At 41.1% G+C, this 23,904-nt stretch overlaps 1 long non-coding RNA gene across 1 annotated transcript in view; it reads right to left on the reverse strand.

The window, feature by feature from the left end:
- Positions 1 to 1,781: 1,781 nt before the first annotated feature.
- The window catches only part of LOC137156561 (uncharacterized), a 114,967-nt gene continuing 92,844 nt past the window's right edge, over positions 1,782 to 23,904 (reverse strand). Inside the window, exons 4-5 of the long non-coding RNA XR_010920817.1 lie at positions 3,287 to 3,469; positions 1,782 to 1,937 (exon numbers count right to left, since the gene is read on the reverse strand). This is a non-coding gene — a long non-coding RNA (uncharacterized lncRNA). The remainder of the gene's footprint in view (positions 1,938 to 3,286; positions 3,470 to 23,904) is intronic.

The following is a 23,904-nucleotide window of genomic DNA, read 5'->3' on the forward strand; positions in this document are numbered from 1 at the left end:
TACTCAGTCCCACCAATTACCTCCAGCCAGGATCACAAATGTTAAGGCCAGTCCTGCCTACATAGGAACTATCTCCAGCTGTACATCAGCCAGATTCACCCTGGCCATCTGGTTCTGCTATCCAGTCTTTGCATCTTTTAGGCATAGCTTATACATCAAAGACTTGCCTATGAGAGCATCAGATGATAGCTTTTGAAGTTCAATTATTTTGCTCACTCTCCTCTTGGCAATATCTGTTTGCATATAATGTTCATCACTTATGTGCTCTTTGATCAGAGAGACATTAATCAGTCCTCTACTAGAGCAGGGCTAGAACAATTAAAGTTTTAAGCTCATGAAATAAACAGATGGTTTCCAGTGGATCTGAAATTGCTTCATTCTGTCCTTGGGGAATCTCATGGAGGGCATTAAGATGATTTACAATATTTGTGAGCAGAGCTTGATCCATTATCTTTTTAATACGAGTAAGGAATGCTGTTTGTTTCATGAGCTCTTCTGGCACTTTCAAGGTCTTGAAGTGGTGTCCAAAATCATTACATTATTTTTGTGTCATTGAGCACAACATAACTGCAAATGCTCATGGTTTATAAACCTTCCCCCAGATAGTTGCAAAACAAATATGGTAGAACCTCACCAATATTCATTTTATTAGTCCACATGACCCATAATTTGTTCATAGATGCAGGAGTCTTTTCCCTGTTAGGCCTGAGGCAATTTTCAGCTAGCAAACTGCAGGCCAAAACTCACATAACTAACAGGCAGACATACCAAAGCCTCCAGGACAGTGGCAAATGTAAATACCTGATAACTGGGAAGGCCAGATGTTCACTCAATGATTCTGTCTCACAATGAGAAAAGCACATTCCTTACAAGCCCTCTAGCATGCACCCTTCTCCTCCACCCAACCCCACCCCCGCCCCAAATGTAGTCATGGATACTTCGATGTAATTAGGGTATCTCTGTGTGTATGTTCTGTATCTGTCATTATCACTTCTGTTCTTTCTGGGTGGAACAATGTCTGTATCTGTAAACAAATAGATACAAGAAACAAATGGATTGCTTAATTGATAAAAAGTGTATACAAGTGACTATTGTAATACCATGAATTTGAAGCTGTTTGTCAGTCTTCCTGGTGCCATGAATAAACGTCTTCAGTATTATCTGTGCTGCCTGATTCTTGGGGAGAGAATCCTCACGCTCTACATCCCATTCCTCAGACAAGATTACGCAGTAGTATGGTGTAGGGAATCCTTCTTATATTGAGACTTAGAAGGCTTGATTTGCCATTGAGTTTGTATCTTGTGCATCCACTTTGCATAAGTGGATGTAAGGTGCGCGTAAATCAGAAGTAAAGCCTTTTTACAATCACCTTAAACTCATTCTTCACTAGTATGAATTATTGACTACATGGAGTGAAAGGTAGCAAAGAATCAGGCTCAAAGTGCTGCTCTGCTCCAAATCATGACTCTAAAAATAGCATTGCATTTCAATTATTTCCTCATCTCAGATGACAAATCTTTCTTCTGTCAGGATTCAGTAAACCATTGGTTTTGAAAGTCAAACTGGTTCTTACCCCCTTGCACATCACCAGGAGTGGTAAGACTTCTGTAGACAAGTCCTGCCCCAAGTTACACTGATCAAACTCTTTCAACAGAATTCAGCCCAAACCACAACTTTTGAATACTGATCCAATCGCCCTCCCCCACCCAAAAAGGCCAACAAGAACACCAGTGTCACTACAGACCCAAAAGCAACATATTTCTTGAAGGGGAGGATTTTTCCAGTATTTACTTTATTGAATGATATCAAACACTGAGCAAGTGTTAACATTCACTTTGAGCAAATCCACAACTTTGATCGTTTCTACGTTCATGTAACTTTTCTCTTTACTGCTTTCACAGTTCGTCAAGGTGAATTTTCATTCCACTCGGTTGTCCCTGGAAAACGCAGAGCAAATTCTATTGGGTGTAAGCCTACACTCTGCATAAACATTTGGAAAGTACTTACACACATGACATTTTTGGGTGTTTTGAAAGAAGATCCGGGGACATCCTGTGAAAAAACAGGACTGTTCCAGTAAGACAAATGGCCACTTTCACTATGAAGTATTATTGTAATCAATTAAAATGTAACGACACTTTGCAAATAAGGATACCCTTACTTATGTTGAGTATACCTTAACCCCAGAAATAATCCCTTTTACTTCCGTGAGACTTTGCATTAAAGTAAGGCACTTCTCAGATGGAGAGGATTTGAATCTGATCGTATAAAAACAAAAAACAATTTTGCGTTGCATTATCTTTGCCATTTCTATTAGGTTTGTTCCCACTGGGGCAAATCCTATTGCGTTCCGTAATCCTATTCCCTGGGCAGAGAGGCCCTGGCTGCAGCATAACCAATGCAGTTCTATTGTCTACAGGAAGAGACAGGATACGTTGGATCACATGGATTCTTACCCCACAAGCCATTAAGAATAACTCCCCAGAAGAGGATCTGTGGAGCAGTGTACACTATGGAAGAGTGGGGGCAGGGCCAGTGGAGCCACAGCTATGAAGTTCCACCCGTTAAACACTCCCTATTTCAGGTATCGCATGTCAGTCATGAGAGAACTCCATGTTCCTAAAACTAAACTGACTCCTTATCAAGAGAACTCTCTACAGAAAAGCTGCAGCTAACATTCCAGCCACATGCACGCAGACTTACTTCCTGGTGCCGCCTCCAAATACTTTTCTACTGCAATTTGTGCTCCTCTCTCCAAGTTCCCTGGGGGTTGCTATACTCCCCACAGTGGAGAGGCATGTGCTGGAAGTAGTTAAATGCAGCCAGAAATGCAAAGTTGTTAACACATCTAGCACAACACTATGCAGTGCAGTGCTTCCTGATATCTCACATGGCTTCTCTCTCATGCATGAAGACAAATAGGTTCCTGGAACTGTCATATTCCCACAGCCAGGCTGCGACTTAGAGTAAAAGAAATGATGTGTTATTTATTTCTTCTTGTTGCTAGTTGAATATTACTCTAGAATCATTCTCAATCCTCACTGGACCAAGAGAATGGATAAGCAGGGACAGTGGCTAGCGAAGTCTTGAGACTGCACAGCAGCTCCACATAGCTGGGGTTGGAGAGCATCCCTGGGTCACATATCAGTGTCTATTTACTTAAACTGTGCTCTGGAATGAAGAGACAGCCCTTTCCTCCATAGTTTAACACCACTGTTTTAAACTATGCTTTAGCTCCCATGGCTCACTTTCTATCTGGCTTAATTAAAAGCAGTGCAAGCCTCACCTCTGATCTGGCTTGCAGGAAAAAATGTACATAGATGAGGAATTTGTGGAGCATCAGATGAGTTCACATTTGGTAGTAATTCAGTGCCATCAGTCAATTTCAGAACAGCCAATGCGTAAGAGTCAGTGTGTTTCACCTCACTGACGACCCTGTACAACACGTTTGATTTGAAGAACTCAGCTCCTTGAAACAGATGACAAAGAGAATAATTTCAGAATCACTGAGTGCTTTGTTTTTATCTGTTGTTTTCTAGCAGTCTGTCATCTACTACAATCATATGTTCCTCAGTCCTTTCTAAGCCTAAAAATGGTTTCTTTTAGCTAGGAAGATGCAAAGTGATGAGTGTAACCATTGCCTCCTACTGAGTACCACTACTGCTTGAAAAGATCAGCCTGAACTTAATAGTTGGACTTCATTAAAACTATTTTATTGGCATCGTGTTTTTAATCATTGAAGACATGTTGCAGAGAAATCAGCCTGTATTGTTTAATTTTAAGGTGCTAATTGGCCCCTCTGTGTTTACTCTTATGTCTGGCATGCTGTTCTTCTTTGTGCTTTTTTTTTTCTCCACCGCATCACCTTGTTAGTAAGTGTGTGACTATGTTTAATCTATCAACTTGTACTGTTTTTCTCTCACATCTGCTAATAGCTGATGAGATAAAATAGATTCAAAGAAAGCCTGCCTTCCAAATCTTTCACTTCATTTCCAGGATGTATCAGCATGGGGGATTTGTAAATTTAACAATTTTAAACTCTAATCTCTTAGACCACAAAAAACAGAAAAGTGAGAAATGCAAAAATGATTGCTGGACAAAAGAATTGCCATACAGAATCAAATCAATGAATTATTTGGTCCAGTACCCTATCTCCAGAAGTGGCCAGTTTCAGGTGCTATCAGTGGAAGCATAAAATCTTCAAAAAGGACAAATATGCACCAATATGACTATGGAGGCAATTTCTGCCTAAAAACAGTAGTTGGCCAATTTCCAAAAGCATGAAGATTATTTTTCAACTAGCTGTATAAGTGACAACAGTGTTTTCTCACACAGAAAGTTTTGATGAATATGGGAAAAATATTTACATCTAAAATTTCCATGGAAATTTTCCGTTATTGGCAGAAATGTAAATACTGAAATATTTTGGCTGACAAGTTAAATATTTTTATATGGAAATGATGCTAGGGTGCGTCATGGGAATTGTAGTTTGGGTGCCTCAAGCTCTTATTTTCCTCCGTAGACCAGAACCCATAATCCCATTACATTTCCCTTGATGCAACAGTTCTGCCAATTGGAAAGGGGCAATGGTGCATCATGCAAGTCCCATGGAAGATGAATTTCAGTCAAGGATTCCAGTTGATACAAATTAATGAGGACATGAAGCAATCAAAAAAGCAGTCCCATGAGGCACCATGGAAGAATTTCCAAATGTAAATATTATGGATTTCAGAGGGGGAGGGGGAATTAATTAAAAATTGAAATATTCCATGGAATGCAGATACCTTTCGTGATTTTTTTTTTTTTTTTTTTTTTTTTTTTTTAAAGTAAAAAACATGATTTTATGTCAAAAAAGTTTCAGTGGACATTTTTTCAGCTATCACTCACACACATTTTTGCTAGCTATCATAACTGGGGACACTATTTCTATAATAAATGAGAAAAGCAGAAATGGAACAATCATTTTATTTCACTCTGCCCATATTCTCCCTCTGGTTTTCTTTTTATCCCCTAATCAAACAGTTTACACACTACAGTATCTGTTTGTGTCAAAATCACTTTGGGGAAGAATTGTAAAAGAGGCTCCATTAGGATAGTGTTAAAAGTCTGCTATGGAGACTCAGGTTCAGATTCTGATATGTACAGAGATCTCTAACATTATTATAAAGATAAATTCTTCTGGGAATTTTGTCATAATGGGAGATTAACTTCCCTGATATAGATTGGAGAATAAATGCTACCAATTTTGGTAGGGCCTAGGTATTCATGGGTGTGATAGACAACAGTCTTTTCTCCAAACTGTCACTGTACTAACAAGAGCTGATGGAATTTTATACTTGGTTTTGGTAAGTAGTGAGGACATCATAGAAGAGTTGGCCATCGAAATTAACCTTGGATCAAGCGATCACAAGTTGATTCAGTTTAAATTAAATGGAAGGATAATATAAAAATTAGCTTGTCAACTATGATTTTTTATTTCAAAAGGCTAGACTTTGCAAAATTAAGGGAAAAGTTAAATAAGTCAAGTGGACTGACAAGCTCAAACACTTAAGAGTGGATGATACGTGCAATTTCTTCAAAATCAACAATGCAAAAACTACCTGCAATTTGCAACTCAAGCAAGGGAAGAATTTTTGTAAGGAAACACTCCAGACCCAACTGTATGAATAACCATCTCAAAAATATTATTAGGAGTAAGCAGAGAGCCTATAGAGAATGGAAAAAAGGGGTTGAAAGCAAAGAAAGCTATATCATAGAGGCTAGAGGACGTAGGGATAAAGTGAGAATTGCTAAAAGTCAAGCCGAATTACCCCTTGCCAAGGAAATTAAAATAGTTATATAAATAAAATGAAAATAAGGAAGGATAAGGTTGAGCCGCTGTGCACTGTGGATGGGGAGGTGATAGAAGTTAATTTAGATATGGCATCAAAACCAAATGAATACTTTGCCTCAGCTTTCAGTAAGGATGATAATATAGATCATGTACATGAATGCAGTATGGCTGATGGAATTGAGTGTCTAGAATTGGAAATTACTACATCTGATGTGGAAGAAAAACTTAAAGAGCTTAATGTGCTCAAATCAAGGAGACCGGATAATTTCCATCCCAGAATACTGAAAGAACTGGCATATGAGATTGCTTGTTCGGTAGCAAAGATTTTCATAAATCTATCTATTCTGTGGTAGTACAATGTAACTAGAGAATAGCTAATGCTATATCTATTTTGCAGACAAAAAAAAATAAAGTGATCTGGGCAATTAAAGACCTATTAATCTGATCTCAGTAGTATGCAAGACTTTAGAACAAATTGTGAAGGAAAGAATAATTACAGTCATGGAGAAATATGGTAAAGTAGATCATGCCAGACTAACCTGATTTCCATCTTTGAGAAAAGAACTGATTTTTTAGATAAGGGAAGTACTGTAGATCTGTTATATTTGGACTTCAGTAAAGCATTTGACATGGTACCATACGAGAAATTAATTAAATTCAGGAAAGTGGGGATCAGTGAAAGAATTGTAAAGTAGATAAATAACTGGCTAAAGGGAAGAAGGCATTGGGTTATGCTGAAAGGTGAGTTATTAGACTGGGGGGAAGTTACTAGCATAGTCTCTGAAGGATGTCTTGGAACCAATATTATTATTATTGAGCATAGCACAAAAAGCAGGATTGTGCCAATGAAATTTGCTGATGAAACAATGTTGGGAGACATTGTCAATACGCAGAGGATTGGATTATTATACGCAATGAAATGGGATGAAATTCAATAATACAAAGTGCAAAGTCCTGCACTTAAGGTCTGATAATAAGAATTTCTGCTACAAGCTGTGGGTTTATCAGGTGGAAGCAACAGAGGAGGAGACAGACCTGGATGTGTGGGTTAATCAAAGTTTGACTATGAGCCACCAATGTGATATAGCTCTGAAAAAGGCAAATGTGATCACAGGATATATAAGACAAGGCATTTCCAGTAGAGATAGAGAAGTATTAAAACCATTATTTGCACTGGTAAGATTTCATGTGTACAGTGAATACAGTGTACAGTTCTGGTCACCCATGGTCAAGAAAGATTAATTTAAACTGGAACAGGAACAAAGAAAAGCTACTAGGATGATCTTATCTCACAAGAGGAAAGTGGGAGAGCATGACTTCTTATGACCCTACAAGAACCCCAAGGCCAGATGGCAGACTGTTGTGATATTTACCCAAAAGGTGGCATGTAATATATAACTAGAAAACTAATAACTCACTGAGCATTAGCTTTCATGCAAGATGGATGTAGGGTGAAACCACAAAAGAACTTTACATGTGGGCTGGAAATATACAACTAAAATATGTTTAAAACAGGCACGTCGGGGGGAATTGATAAACAAATTTTCTCCAGATGAAGGAGGCCAACACCTCAGACCAGGTGTGGCCAAATTCTATGGGCAATTCATTTGGATTGGAGGTTGAAGGAAGAACATTGCATTGTAAAAATGCAGGGGAGAAGACATCCTATAGCCTATACCAGACAGCACGGTGTCTACATGAGGCAGGGAAAAGGATCTTTATCTGGAGTTGCATATCCGAAAAATAGATTTCAAGGTCTTATTGGACTATAAAAAGAGGGGGAGCTATCCATCACTTGAGGGATTTAAGGGGCCCAAGCTTTTAAAATCACAGAATGTTGGATCCTTCAACCAAGAGGGTTGAAGCCCCTGGAAACTGAACTGAGGCAAAGCCTGTACATTGCTGAACTTAAGGTTTAGTCCTAGAAGCCTATTTTTACTTTTGTTTGTTTGTAACCATTTCTATCTTTACTCCTTATACCTGGAGTCACTTCATCCTATGTCCTTTATTAAAAGAACTTGTTTTATTATAAATCACTTCAGTGCTCTGATTGAAATTAGTGTTTGTCAAACCCCAGTTAAATTAATGAGCTGCAGTGTACCGTCTCTTTAAAGGAGCGACAAACTTAATAAGGATCAGAAAGTGCTACAGTCAGAAGGACTGGATGCTTCAGGAAGATGTCTCTGGGGAACTCAGAAACCAGAATGCCCTGTAAATAACCTTGCCTTGAAGGTAATCAAGACTAGCAGAGCCTCAAGGAGGGTGCTGGTAAGGAAGAAAGATTGGTGTGGCAGGTTTCTGCAGCACCGTCTAATCTCCAGAAAGCTCACTTTTGCTGAGTCAGAGAGGTAACGGAGGCTCACAATTCTTGGTGTCCTGAACAGCATGTCATGCTTGTTTAGCCTAACAAAAAGAAGGCTGAGAGAGGATATGATTGCTCTTTAAATACTTTAGGGGGGTAAATACCAGGAAGGGAGAAGAGCTATTTAAGATAAAAACGCTGGCTACAAGAACAAATGGATATAAACTGGCTAGGAACGAATTCAGGCTGGAAATCAGAAGATTTCGAACGATCAGAGAGGTGAGGTTCTGCAGCAGCCTTCCGACAGGAGTTGTGGGGGTAGACAGTTTTAAGAAAGCCAGACAAAGTTTATGAGTGGGATTGTATGATGGGGTTGCTTTTGATGGCTTGGATCAGGGCTCAGCACTGCTGAGGCTCACTTCCAGGTCATGTTTCTAAATGCTCATGTTTCAGGGTTTCATCCAGACACCTGCAGGGATCCCCCACTGTATTATTGTTTTGTTTTTTTTTAAATCTCCTTTCTCTGAACCTTCAGGGATGGCCACTGCAGAGCTGGGACATTGGTCAGGGTGTGTCAAAACTCTGAGCTGACACCAAGCATTCTCGCTCCCCCTCAGGTGCTTGGCTGGCTAGTTCTTACTCACATATTCAGGGTCTAACAGATCACCTTATGTGAGGTCAGGAAGGAATTTGCCCCCAGGTCAGATTAGCAGTGATTTTTAGTGTTTTTTTTGCCTCCAGTGTGGGGATGCAAATGATTTGCCAGGATTATCTGGATATATCTCACTTAATCATGTCTCTGCTATTGCGGGGGCCTCGGGCACTAGAACACTTTGGACCATCCTATTCTCTGCCTGTGGCACATAATGGTCTGGTCTCTGTGTGCTCTAATACTTTGGTCTAATTTCAGTTGTTGGGTTTAGTGCATGGGCGCTGGGTGATTGTGGTGGCCTGTGATATACAGGAGATGACTGGATATCTCGTTGTCCCCTTCTAGCCTTGGACACAATGACATGTCATCTTTGTGTCTAGGGGCATTGTCATCTGATCAGAGGACACAAAATGGAGTTTTCAGAGAAAAAGGTATGAAATCAAAGCAAGAAAAAAAGTCATACAGGTGGTAGCTGATACCAGGAAAATGGAAAACAAATTCAATTTCCAAGTTCACTTTAGTTTTAGAATCTGCATAACTGATCATTTATATGATCCACCAACAGAAAAATATTTAATGAAAAGTGGAAATTCATCAAGTGAAGCTCTTCTGTTTTTATTTTCTTTTATATACTTTTAAGAAAAACTAAATATACATCCGAAGGTGAAATTTTTTTGAGCTAAGCATATTGTCAACAAGTTATCCAGGTCATAGCAAGTCTTAATGCAGGACATGATCCATGACAAAATCCTCTGGGATGACCACCCTTCATCCTGTCCAGTACTATGACAAACAGATGGTTTTATTTACAAAATGGTCTTCTCCTTTCGATGTAGAAAGCCAGCGCTCACGTGACATCTAGGGAATGCAGACTTCATTCCCTACTTTGACATGTGGCTTAGGGAAGAATACTGGGAGGAAGATGTCCTGGCTCATATGAAACTGGTACACCACCATAGGGAGGAAGGCCAGGTGAGGTCGCAATTGGAACTTGTCTTTATGGAACACCGTGTATGGAATTTCGGATGTCAAAGCCTTGAGCTGAGACACCCTCCTAGCTGAGGTTATGCAACCTTCCGTGAGATCCATAACCTTCCTTATCCATCTTCATTGCCCAAATCAAAAATCTCTTCCACTTGGCCAAGTACATAGCTCTGAAGGATGGTTCCCTGATGCCGGAGAGGACCTCTCTAACAGGCTCCAAGCATGTCGTCTCTATGGAGTTTAGCCATGAAGCTTCCATGCTGTGCAATGGAAGGACTCTAGGTTGGGATGCTGGAGGTGGCCATAGTCCTGAGTGATTAAGTTTGGCACCAGTGATAGGGCAATTGGAGCAGTTAGACTTAATTAGACTATTTACAGGTTCAACAATTGAGACCACTGGGAAATTGCTTGCCAAAGCAAAAGAGACATGACACGTAGCTCCAACGACCATCACAGGCAGTAAGAAGGAACTGAAGAAGCAGCAGGTCACCAGAGCCCTATATACAGTGCCATAAAGGTGGGACTTCAGGAGGTGCCTGCACTGACCCAATGGGTACCACTAGAGGAAAAATCTTCCAATAACCGTTCACGCGGCACAAACACACCTACTTGGAATCAACATGAGCAAGCACTCAAAGAACAATGACAGCATAGTTCAGTAACAATCATATAGCAAGATCTCATAGATCCATATACAATGTTGATACACACATTTTGAGAGGACAATGATGTTCAGTAGATTATGAATTTTCAGATGATACCGCTCAAGGCATACTACTTTGTACAAAATATATCATAACCATATAAAAGTGCTGAATATGGGATACGGGATGTTACCTAGGGTACAATGTGTCACAACATCTACACAGTAATAAAAAACCCATGGCAACAAGTCTCAGAGCCCAAGTCAACTAACCTGGGCTCACAGAGCTCAAACTGTATGGCTAAAACTTGCAGTGTAGCTGTTCGGGCTTGTGCAGACGTCTGGGGGTGGGTCACAGAGCCCAGGCTCTCACCCAAACTTGGACGTCTACACTGAAATTTTTAACCCCGTAGCCTGAGCCTGCTCACCTAGGCCAGCTGCAGCCATGCTGCAGGTTTTTTACTGTAGCACAGATGTACCCTTAGAGCCTGATTCTCTAGTAATTTATAGCTGTGAAAATTGAGTGCAAAATCCCTGTAACATGCTACCAAATCTGTATGTAAATAATGTGTAAATGGGTATGAAAGGAGCAAAGTCTTGGAGAATCAAGCCTGGTCTATACTACATGGTTAGGTCGACACACTGCAGCTTATGTTGACTTAGCTGTGGATCTGTCTTCACTTAAACTTGGCTCTTGCTGAAGTCAGCATAATGGGGCATTTACACAACACCACCTCACCAAGTGGTGTAGTTAGGTCAACACGGTGATAGTGTAGATCCTGTGTTACATACGTCAACTGTTACTAGCCCCCAGCAGCTATCCCACAATGCCCCATGCTGACCATTCTGGTCACCGTTGTAAACTCCACTGCCCAGGGGTCAGGTAGACAGAAAGCCACCCCTCCCCTTTGAAATTGCAAATTTTTACAATTCCTTTTTCTGGTTACCTAGGTTGGCAAGCACACCTAGCAACTCTCCATTATTAACTGTTTCTTCCCAGCTGATCACACTGGCTACACGCTGCAGACCCACTTCTGTCTGAAGTACACAGAAGGTGTTGGATCTCCTGGGCATAGGGAGAAGAGAAAAGGCACCAGATGTAGAAACGTGGACATTTATGAGCAGATTACTCAGGGTATGGGGGAGAAGGGCTGCAAGAGGCACCCGCAGTAGTGCCACATGAAAGCCAAAGAGCTATGGCAGGCATACCAGAAGGCCAGTGAAGCCAACAATTACTCTGGTGCTGAGCCGCAGAACTGCCGCTTTTCCAAAGAGCTGCATGCCGTCCTCTGTGCAGACCCACCCTCTCCCCAAAGAGCATTGTGGATACTTCGGAGAAGCCCAAGTCACAGACCTGTGTCATGAAGGAGGAGGAGAAGTATGGGGAACAGGCAACCGGAGGATCCTGCTGTGCTGCGAGTGAGAACATGCTTTTGACTCCACTGAAGTCCAATCAGTCAAGCACAGGTAAACCTGATGCAGGGAAAAGAACCTCTGGTAAGTCTGCAGTTTGCTTTGAAATAACAAGGATGGAACCCTCACAGTTGCAGGACATCTGTTGATTTTCTACTTGTGGTAGAGACACCAAAAGAGGTTGAGTTGCTATGGTTTTTCAACCCCCCCTAAAGTTAGGCAGAGGGGGCCATGCAGAGCAGTTTGTTTATGTGCTCCAGGATGTCTCGTGAATCCTCAGTAGAGATCTCAATGAAACTTTCAAGGACGTACATTGCAATCCTCTGCCGATGGTTTCTGGAGAGAGCTGTCTTATTTCTTCTGCCCCTATAGCACACTTTCCCATGCCACTCAGCGAATACTTCAGCAGTTACCATTGCAGTACACAGGCTAGCAGCATACAGCCCCGGTTGGCATCAGGATACCAGCAGCAGCTGTGTTCTCTGCCATTGTTACCCCCAGGAATGAGATATCAGCTAAAATCACCACCGCCTGTGGAAAACACTACCAGTATTCAGTTCCATTGCTCTATATAAATATCCTCATACCTGTGAGCTATTCCCCCTTCATTTTCCCAACCTCCACCCAGAGGATTATACTCACCATGGCAGCGCTCTGATGGTGCCGTGCTGTATCAAGCCCAAGAAGAAGTGAGAATGTAGCAGTTACATTTTTTCATCCACATCCTCTTTCCTGCCAAGAAATGCTACTTAACTAGATGATGGTCCATTTGATTTTGTTGACACCTGGCTGAGGCATTGGCTAACTTTTTGTCTCTGGAGAACTGATCCCCACAGACTTGGAACAGCTTCTGCACAACTCGTTTTGGCCCCAGCAGGTATTGCAAAAGCTTCCCAAAACACCATGCACTGCATGGTGGGGAGTTGCACAGTGGGATATTGACCCACAGTGAAATGCACTCTGCATCAATACAAGTGCTTTTAGTAAGTATGCACACCACTGACTCAAGAAGCCCAGTGTGCACATGCACAAATGCTGTAATAACTGCAGTGGCTGTATGCCAACGTACTTAGGTTGACATAATTTTGTAGCATAAACATGGCCTCAGACCCTTAAACCTCTTCCATCTTGGTTAGAGAACAGGTCAAGCAGCAAAGTTCAGATCCAGATGACAATTTTCCAAGCTTTAAAGTCATAGAATATACAAGGGCCTATATAGGTCCATTATTAGTCTTAATTACTAAGACTAACTGGAAACATGAACTTCTCCCAGTTCCGGTTTTTAATTCTTTTATTTGCCCCCCTGCCCATGCTGCATAGCAGCCATTTCTGGAGTATGGAAAGGTCTGCTTAAAAAAAAAAAAAATTAAATAAAACAGCTGTATTCTAATAGCACTCAACCATGTCATGATTTATTTTAGTAGCTTACAGGTTCATTTCTCAGACAATGAAAGCATTTGGCTTTGTTCCTCACAATGCACCAATAACCTACCAATGCACATCCTATTGTGGCTTAATGCTGCATAATTACAGAGTCCTATTTTATGCTGGCTAATCTGTTATTTTGTAGACATCTCTGAAATATGGCACAGGAAGACACTGCTCAGAATACATTTATTTCAAGCATTCAGTGTTTCAAAGAAAATGAAACAGTTTTAACATGTACAGTTGCTGCTATTCTAGGTCATTTGATATGCCTGACATTTCTGAAGAGATGTTTTATAAAAGCAAGATGACAGTAAATACAGAAAAATATGGTTTAAAATATATCAACAGACCCACCTTTTCCCCTCCTTCACACCATATAATTGTTAATTACAGGATATCAAAAAAAAAATGAAGCTTTTGTTTTTCAACAGTAAAGCACACTAGAAAAGAGAGACTTGTTTGTAAGATTTCATTTTCTATTAAATCTCCAGCAAGTGACTAAGGCCTGGTCTACGCTATAAAGTTCTCAATGCAAGGCAGTTTACGTCAATCTAGTTGTGCATATATCTACACTTTCATCTCTTACTGATGTAAGTATCCTGTTATGATATTGGGTGACTTCACCTCCCCAAGTGCCCACTGCTAATGTACATAGGTTGATGCAGTGTGAATGTAGACACTGTGCTACTTATGTCTACCCTAATTGTCCTCCAGCAGCTGTTCCACAATGTCCTACATTGACCACTTTGGTCACCATTGTAAACTTCACTACACAGGCACCACAGATCCCGGAAACCCCCCCATCCCCCATTTCTTTAAAGCCCTGCCAATTTTTGAAATTCCTTTTCCTGATTGCCTGGCTTGCGAGCACACCTAATAGCTCTACATTGTTGAGTGCAACTGCCCAGTTGACCATGTCAGCTACATGCTACAGGCATGCTTCTGCCTGAAGTAGACAAGAGATTTTGGATCTCCTAGGCCTGTGGGGAGAAGAGGCTGTGCAGGAACAGGTCTGAACCAGCTGAAAAATGGCAACATCTACAAGTAGATTGCTCAGGGGATGCAGGAGAAGGCTATGACAGGTACCAACAGCATGAAAGTGAAGGAGCTGGGGCCAGCGTACCAGAAGGCCAGGGAGGCCAACAATCAGATGATGAACTGCAGACCTCCTGCTTTTACAAGAGCTGCTTGCCATACTCAGTGGAGACACACCCCTCCACCCCCACCTGAGTCACAGACTCCTGACATGAACCATGAGGAGGAGCAGGTGGTGGATGAGGAAGAGGACAGTTGACCAGGGGATCCAGCTGCACAGCGAGCCAGGACATGTTTCTGATGCCACCACAATTCAGCCAGGGCCAGCCTGGTGCAGGGTAAGGAACCTCAGGTAAGTGGATAGATAAATTTTCAGTTACAGGGTTGGTATTCCCAAAGTAGCAGGACACATCTTCTGACTTATCAGCAATGTACTCACCCTAGAAGAGGTAGTAGCACAACAAAGAGAAGTAGAGTTGCTATCTGCTTTTCATTCCCCTCCAGAGATAGGCCCAGGATCATGCAGAGCAGTTTGTTATGTACACAGGGATGTCCCTGGAATCCTCCTGAGAAATCTCGATGAAACTTTCATGGAGATCCACAGCAATCCTCTTCTGAAGGTTTCTCAGGATGGCTGCTTTATTTCTTCCTCTGCTGTAAAAGGCTTTCCCACACCCCTCAGTGATAGCTTCAGCAGGCACCACTGCAATACACAGGCTAGCGGCACCAGGATATGCAATTTCTGAATGCCAGCAGCAACTGTGCTCTCAGGGCCTTTGCTACCCTCAGAAATGAGATACCAGCTAAAATCACCTCCGCCTGTGGAAAACGCTGCCAGCACTCAGTGTCACTGTCCTAGACGACTAGATTCACGCAACCAAGGATTCTTCTCCTCATTTCTCCACCTCCTGATGGGCCGTACTCATCATTGCTGGCGCTGTGATTAGCCCCATGTACAAGCTATCCTAGGACAGCTGGTGTCTAAAATGTTAGAGGAGCATGGGGAGTGAGTTCAGCATCTTCAATTTCGCTGTCAATCTAGTCACTACAGAAAACAGCACCTCTGTGTGTTTTATCTGCAGCTGTCTCTCCCTCCCCACCTTCAGAACATCTGAGCCAGATGAGGAGAGAGAAGACAACTCTGGATGAATTGCTTAATGAGATTCTGAAAGCCAGTGCTGCTCCAGACCATGAGCACAGGGCCTGGAGAATGGACACTGCAGACAGCCTGGAGAAGGAGGAGAGAAGAGAAAGGGCCAGGAATCCCAGCAGGAAAAGGAGAGCGAGATGCACCTGAACTTAGTGGGGCTTCTCAGGCAACAAACACAGATGCTTCAGACTCACGTTCAACAATCCCAGGCTCACCTCCAGCTGGAGCCCACTGAGAACTCAATATAGAGACCTCCCTCTATCCCCCTCCACATTCCATGGGGCATCAGGGCACTGCACTACCCCTACCACTCCACCCTGGAGGACATCAAAAACAATCACAGCTTCATATGCACTGACTTGTCAAAGCCACAGTTTGTGTACGTTTAGCTGAAATGGAAGTGAATGTTCTTTCCCCTTCATAAATTCTGTTCTGTTTATTATTTTTTTTAAAGTATTTGTTTGAAAATTGCATGGTTTTTTGCACTGATTTTGTTGCACAATAAAATTTTATTATTTGGAACATAATTCATTTTTATTAGTTCATAAAATATACCGCTGAGTGCTCAGCAGTTCTCAAAGCAACCAATTATTTGTTACTGCACAATGTCACACAACTCATAGGATAATTCACAAACAAAATTAATAGGTGCATTGATAAGGTTATAATCCTACATGTACAGCAACCACCACACAGTTCCTACAAGGCCACAAAAGATCAGAGCCAGACAGAGCACATTACAACACGTTTCTCTGGTTCACTGTTAAATGGTCTTTCAAAGCCTCCTTGAGCGATACACCTCTGCTTTGAGCTCTTCTAATAACCCTTGTTATCGGCTGCTCCACCTCTGCCATCCACCCTGGTTGAAACATTTCCCTCTTTGCTTCACAGATATTATACAAGACAGCAGGCAACTATAACGATTGGGATATTTTTTCTCAGAGGTCCAATCTTATGAGTAAACAATGCCAGCATCTCTTCAAATGACCACAAACACATTCACTGTCATTCTGCACCTGCTGAGCTGATAGCTGAATTGTTCTTTGATGCTATCGAGCTGGCTGGTGTACAGTTCCATAAGCCAGGACACAGGTGCTGGAACTAGGGTTTCTGGAGGTGCCACTGCACCCCCTGGCTAGAAGTGGTTTCCATTATAAACATGATTTGCAGTTTAGTTCAATGGCTCTCAGCTCCCCCAGTATAAAAATTGTTCCTGCACCTCTGAGCCAGGGATACCCTGGGACCCCAGGATCACTATTGGCATTTCAACACTGGCAATGGTAAGCCATTGGTCAGGAAAAAAAGTCCCTGCTTAGAGCTTTTTGAAAAGTCCTGTGTTCTTAAAGAGGCACACATTGGGCACCTGCCCTGACCAGCCCACACTGATGTCAGTGAAGCATTCCCAGTGATCCGCCAGTACTTGCATAACCAGAGAAAAGTAGCCCTTTCTGTTGATGTATTCTATGGAAAGGTGGACAGGTGCCAAAATAGGGGTGTGTGCGCCATCTATTTCTTCTCCCTCCCGCTGCAGTTCAGGAGTCCTATTGCTGCAAATCCACCCACTATATCTGCACATTGCTGAGAGTTACAATTCTGCATAGCAGGAGGCCACTAATAGTCCTTCTAATTAACAGTCATTCTAATTAATAGAATGGCCTCTGGCGGTGGATTTCCCCAGCTCCAAACTGCTACCAGTCAGTCAGGAATTAATCTGGAATTTCCTCAGTGTGATCATCACTTGCTTTTCTACTGTCAGTGCAGCTCTCATTTTGGTGTCCCTGCACAGGAGCGAGTTCAGTGCGCAGATCCAGGAATGCGGCTTTGTGCAGCCAAACAGTCTGCAGTCACTGCTAGTCATCCCAAACCAGCATCATGATGCAATCCCACCAGGCAATTCCTGTTTTTCAGGCCCAGAAGCAGCACTCCACCATCTGCAGCTGCTCCATGAATGCCACCGCCAACCTTTTGTTATGTCCCACATCAATCTGTCCTCCAAGAAATTGTCATGCTCCCCTCCATTCCTTCAGTTCTTCTTGAAGCTCTGCAAATACTGCAGGATCACGTTCCCTGTGCTTGCAAGGGTCATGGCAAAAGTGCAGAGTTATGCAGGCTTCATGCTCCTGTTAGAGATGGTGGACAACAAGGAGTGCCTCATGGGTTTGTGGGATTTTGAAAAAAGGTGTCAAAATTAGGGGATACAGATAACATTATGGGATGGAGACAGTTGCAAACTGGGAAATTGACTACACGCTCCTGATTACCTTTGTGTAACTCGTTTTTGCCCCATCATGCATTGTCAAAACTTTCAGAAAGACGGTGCACTGGGTGGTGGCAAGTTGCACAGTAGCACACTTGCCCATGGTGCACCTCACTGTGCATTGACACAAGCACAATTAGTGAGTACACACACCGCCAACACAAGGAGCCAATATGCACATGCGTAAGCGATGTACTAATTATGGTGGCTGTATGCTGATATAACTTGAATTGACATAAATTTTTTGTGTAGACATGGCCTAACGCAACAGAGTTTCTAATAGGATAATCTACAAACTCAAATACAATACCTGAAACTCATGGGTCTGATGTTTATGGATTTCAAAGAAAAAACCATTATTCACACAACACTATTTCTGCATTGACAAATTTGCTCATCTAAGACTACGGGGGAATACAGACCTAGCTGCGTCTACACTTGGGGTCAGGCCAGCTTAACGACAGCATTCAGGGGCATGAATCTCTCATGCTCCTAAACTAGCACTAGGCTGATCTAAATTTGTAAGTGTAGACTGTGCTTATGAGAGTATGTTATGTTTCAATGTTTTTCCAATGCTCTCCTTCAGATTTCCACTCTCCCCGATCCAAATCAGGAAGGCTTTTAAGACTCCCATGATAAGGAGCATGAAATTAATGGGGAGACCATTTTCCCTACCTGTCAAGCCTATTCCCATACGAGACAATGACATACTGGAGTTTGAACATTACAGGTTCTTTCCTCTTGTTGGTTTATCAAGCCATTCTCCTTGGTCCTTCATTTTCTCTTCCTGCTCAAACCCATTTTTAATGGGAAAATCTTGATTCATACTAAGATTAGAATGAGGATATTACAGATGTTTGTAGAATCATAGAAGATTAGGGTTGGAAGGGACCTCAGGAGGTCATCTAGTCCAACCCCTGCTCCAACCAGGACCAACCCCAACTAAATCTTCCCAGCCAGGGTTTTGTCAAGCCTCACCTTAAAAACCTCTAAGGATGGAGATTCCACCACCTCCCTAGGCAACCCATTCCAGTGCTTCACCACCCTCCTAGTGAAAATTTGTTCCCCAATATCCAACCTAGACCTCCCCTACTGCAATTTGAGATGTTGTGGGGGGAATGGTGTTTCTGTCCATTCTCTTTGCTTTCCATCAAGTAAAGGAGGGAAAAAAGGATATGATAGGATTCTGAAGAACCACAGCAGGACTGGGGCTACCAGCTATCTATTGTTATAATTCCAAACAACAAATGGGCTATCTTGACTTCCTGAGAATTTTGTGTAATCCCACAAAATTAACATTCACAATGAAGACAACTTGTTCTTTTAACACCCCATTTGACTCGTATACCACATTAAATTTCAAAGATCTTTGGCTATATCAACAGCCAGGTCTTCATTTGAAGTGAGAATATGGGTGGGATGGTCCTTTCCTAGCCACCTCTTTAGCTTGGTGAGTTTACAGTAGCACAGGCCCAATCCTGAGAGAGACTTATAGATGGTGTGCCAGATTCTCAGGGGTGTAAATGGACATAAATTTACCACACCTACTGAAGATTTGACCTAATGACAATAAACAGAACAGATGGGACCAATATATGTGAGAATTTCTAAAAAAAAGTTAATTCTCTTTTGTTAAATTTTGTAATGGATAAAGGGTCCTATCATCAGCCGATGTAAATCAATCAAGGTAATTCCATAAGGGCCAACTGAGGGACTTATTTATACCAGCTGAGGACCAGCTGGAATTATTTGTTAATTGCCTAATTAAATATATTTTAGTGGGTTGATCATAAGAGAGAATTTAGAATTCAGGCAAAATATAAACAATGTTAGCATCAGTTTTGTTAACTGCTCTCTACTTTCTAATGCTAAAAGAATTTCAGCACAAAAACTATTCAGTTTTAAAAAGAATTCACTACTGATTATGTAAATGAAGGTTAACTGATATGGTACACACACACACAGAGTATGCAAATCTGATAGCTTCATTATTATGCAAATAAAAAATACAAGTTAAAAAAGGTTATATTAAAAAAAGGCTGAAAAATATTTTTGCTGACATGCAACAACACAATAATTAGTAATTAAAACAAAGAGCAGAAGAGGTAGCATCCCATTTAAATTAACCAGTTCATTCTTATACTGGTGCTTTTTGTTGTTGATGATGGGTAAAAAAAAAATCACAAGGTTAAGTTTAAATTGGATAAAATACCCTAAAGTCTGCATGCTAATCCAAACTACAGTGGTCACCATTAAAATGCCAGTATTTGCCAAAAATTAAATATACACACAGTTACCTAAAATACTGCAGTTATATCCCGTTCTAAGTACAGTGGGAATCTTCAGAAAGTTTCCTTTAGTGTTGGTACTGAATAGAATTGGGAAGGATGGCCCAGTGATTGACACTAGCCTAGGACTTGCAAGTTCTGGATTCAAGTCCCTGTTCTGACACAAACTTCCTGTGTGATTTTGGGCAAGCCGCATAGGGCCGTTTTTTTAAAGAGGATTTAGCTGCCTAAAAAAGCAGATGGAAATTTTTGACAAACCCACAGGGCCCCTAATGTGAAAGTTGGGCTCCTAGATGCTTTTGAAAATCCCACTACATGCCTAAATACATTTAAAAAAAATCAGAACTTGGTCTCTTTGTGCCTCAATTCCCCATTTGTAAAATGGGGATCACAGCACTTCCCTACCTTACTAGGGGGTTGTGTATATATATATTAGAGATTGTGAAGTGCTCAGATACTGTGGTAATGAGCGCCACAGAAATACCTAAAATAGATAGATAAGGCTCTGGATTAGGACTCAGAAGATCTATGTTTAATTCTCAGCTCTGCCATAAACTTCCGATCACAATCTCTCTGTGCTTCAGTTCTCCATCTATATGTTAGAACACAGAGATTATGCTTTCCTTAGTCTACTTTATCTATTCAAATGATAAGCTCTTCAGGGCAGAGAATCTCTTATTATGTGCAGGGATTCTAAAAATATAAACTCTTCGTGACAGAGACAGTTATTTACAGTGTGTTTGTACAGTGCTAGCACAATGGATCCCTGATCTGCTTGGCCTCCAAGTGCTGCCACGATATAAATATTATATAATTATTCTGAGTGGGTCGGTAGCTGCTACAGTAATACAAATAAGTAATACATAATAAAAATAGCCAGTATAAGCAAGTATTTGACTGACTTAGAATGAGGAATACTGTAATTACCATTAATACCTTTCCTTAACTGCATATTTAAATCACATACATTGCACTGAAAACTTCAATCCTGTTTACAATCCTAGCTATTTTAAATTAGATATCTCAGCCTCTGAAATGCAGCAAAAGCAGTGATTCATATTATTTCCAACTATTACAATACAGCATTAATAGGTCAGAGAGCAATATTTTTGAAGGCGCCTTCATACAAGAAGCTATGTTTGACAAACAGAGCCAGCATTATGGGTGGGTGACGGACCAGTGCCTTGTGATCAAGCCCCGCCTCCCCGCCCGTAGCCAGCTCAAGGCCCTTGAGTGCTGGGCCACAGCCAAGGAGGGGCAGGTCTAGGGCTGCTACCCTGCACCAGGCTCCAGCTACTAGTCCTAGGTGGGCTTGGGAGGGACACAACTTCCTCTTCCCTGAATGGGCCGCTCCCAGAGCTGGGTCAGACCCACCTCTGGGAACCTCCAGCACTGCAGGAAGCTTCACCCTCCCTCCCTCACATGCACACTTCCTGTCCCCATTGCTCTCCAGCCACAGGCGGAAGGGTCACTGTCCAGATAGCTGCCCTCGTTCACCTAAGGTACCATTTTCCCTAAGGCCGGCCCTGTTGACAGAAAATTATAGATTGATTCATATGTGAAGTAGCAGATATAAAGGGTCTGATTCTGTCCTTTTGACATTATCATAACTTCAACATTATCAGTGGAATGACTTGTCATTTATAGAGTAAGAGAAAGTACAATCAGGTCCAGTGTCTATAAAAAAAAACTGAGGGCCTGTTGCTTCATCTTGTCTAGATAGCTACACCTAGACAAAGTGGGTACAGAACATTAGAAAATCAGAATGCTCCATTTACTTACACAGATAGTAGTTTTTTACACCTACTTTGCATAAGAGACGGTAATTATACTAAGTACAAAGCAGGGGGAAAACAGGCCTTACAATTGCTTGTTTCTTTTTAAACAATCTTAAGTTTAAATGATAAATCATAAAATTACTTTAGAACAGCAACCATGGCTTGATCTGATTGGCTGTCAGAGATACTGTATCACGTATATAATGGTCAGAGTAAATTCAAATATTCAACTGTTGTAGCTGTATTGTTATGGCCATGTCAGACCCAGGATTTTAGAGACAGCGGTTGAGGTAATATCTTTTATTGGTCCTACTTCTTCTACTCTGTGTAAGCTCCAAAGCTTGTTTCTCTTACCAACAGAAGTAGGTCCGATAAAAGATATTACCTCAACCATCTTGTCTCTCTAGATCCTATTGTGTTTCTTATTTATGCATCAATTCCATTTCATAATAGTAGATGCACACTCCAGCCACTATATCTCAGGATGGTTATTATTGCACTTCTTGGGTGGTTAAATATATGTCCTTCCATCTTATATGCTTTAATGACATCTGAGGAGTGCTAGAAGTACCCAGAAATGCAATGCTTGCCAAGTAGTATTGATTAACACTAATTCGTTCAGACTTGTAAATATTTCATATATTTTTTCTAGACGTCTAAACAGAGTTTTGGTTGTTTGAAAAATGTTTCATTCATTCCTCTCTACACCCCACTTAATTTAATATCTCTTTGCACTTCCAGGTTATATGCAAAACCAGAAATATCAAAATACAAGAATCTTTGTTCTGACCATATTTCTATCCAAATAAGTAGTAGTAAGAACTGGAAAACTTGCAAGAAATATTGTTCTTAGGTGCTTTCCGGACCAATTTTGTGGACCCAAGTGGTTCAGATAAGTTACCAAAAATTCAGATTCTGATTTGAAAACTGACCTGAACTGTATCTTTGGTGATTCCCTAAATCAATTTTGTAAATATTCTAATGTATTATCAAGTGAGTTCCATCATCTTACTGGGCCACATCCTCAGCTTGTGTACAGAACCACTGACTTATCTCCAGTGAATCTAGGCCAACTCACATCAGCTGAAGAACAATCCAAATGCATTTTGTTTTCCTTTTCAAACATGTCTCTGTACACAACACAAACACTGAGTGCATTATAAAGTTGAACTCTCTGATAGCTAGTGTTAACCAAGCTTACTAGTTAGAGAAATACAATACAATAAAGTTTCAATATTACATTTTATGTATTTTATTTCAATCTATAAAAGGAAGCTGAAATGGAAAGTAAATCTGTGCTTGTTTGTGAGAGGATTTACATCCAAAATATTTCCCAGTGTTCTCATAGCATAAAAATAATTAACAGACCAGTGATACAGTTTTCACTCAGGCAAAATTCCCATTGACTTCATTGGGAGTTTTGCCTGAATAAGGACTTCAGCTTGGTACCTATTTGAAACCTAGTACCTACATTTTCAAAGGTCAGCACAAACATTAGATCATTGATTCAGGTAGAAAGAGGTTTCAAAAAATTGCAATGTCGTTTTTGTCTAGTAATACACTATTTAACATTTGTTTACAACTTTCTCTTTAGAATCAAGTGATTAGTGTTTTCATCATGGGCTAAAAAACACATCAGCTCCCTTATGGTGGTTGCATCAGGAGTCTGACAGGAGTAAATAAGTTTTTAGTATTTTTCTCTAAGTCTTCCTATACATTTCATGATTATTATATGGCACAGTGCCAGCCAGGTTTTTAGAAACTGGTGTTACATATGATCTTTGAAATCCTGATTCATTCTCAGGACTCTTTAGAGCTTTAGATAATGAGTTCAATGGAAGAAAAGAAATACAGTGGTGACTTTCAAACAGTTGTAGCTATAATTAACTTTGCTTCTAGCAGCCTCATAGTGGACATCCTATAAGCTTTTTTCCCCAAAAATTACTGTTATACATAGAATACAAATAGGAACTCTGAAAAAAAGTTGTTTGGTAGCATCTGGGAAATGTGATGGACAGGAGTTTTCCAGCCAGAGGCCCAAATCCAGCAAAGCACTTAAGAATGGAAGATTGCTTAACATTAAACATGTTTAAGTGCTTTGCAGAGTCTTTAGATCATGAGGATCAGTTATTGAGAGATGC

The sequence above is a fragment of the Emydura macquarii genome, unplaced genomic scaffold (assembly GCF_026122565.2).
Source record: "Emydura macquarii macquarii isolate MOO-44397 ecotype Brisbane River unplaced genomic scaffold, CSIRO-AGI_Emac_v2 contig_1451, whole genome shotgun sequence".
In the NCBI taxonomy this organism is placed as follows: domain Eukaryota; kingdom Metazoa; phylum Chordata; order Testudines; family Chelidae; genus Emydura; species Emydura macquarii.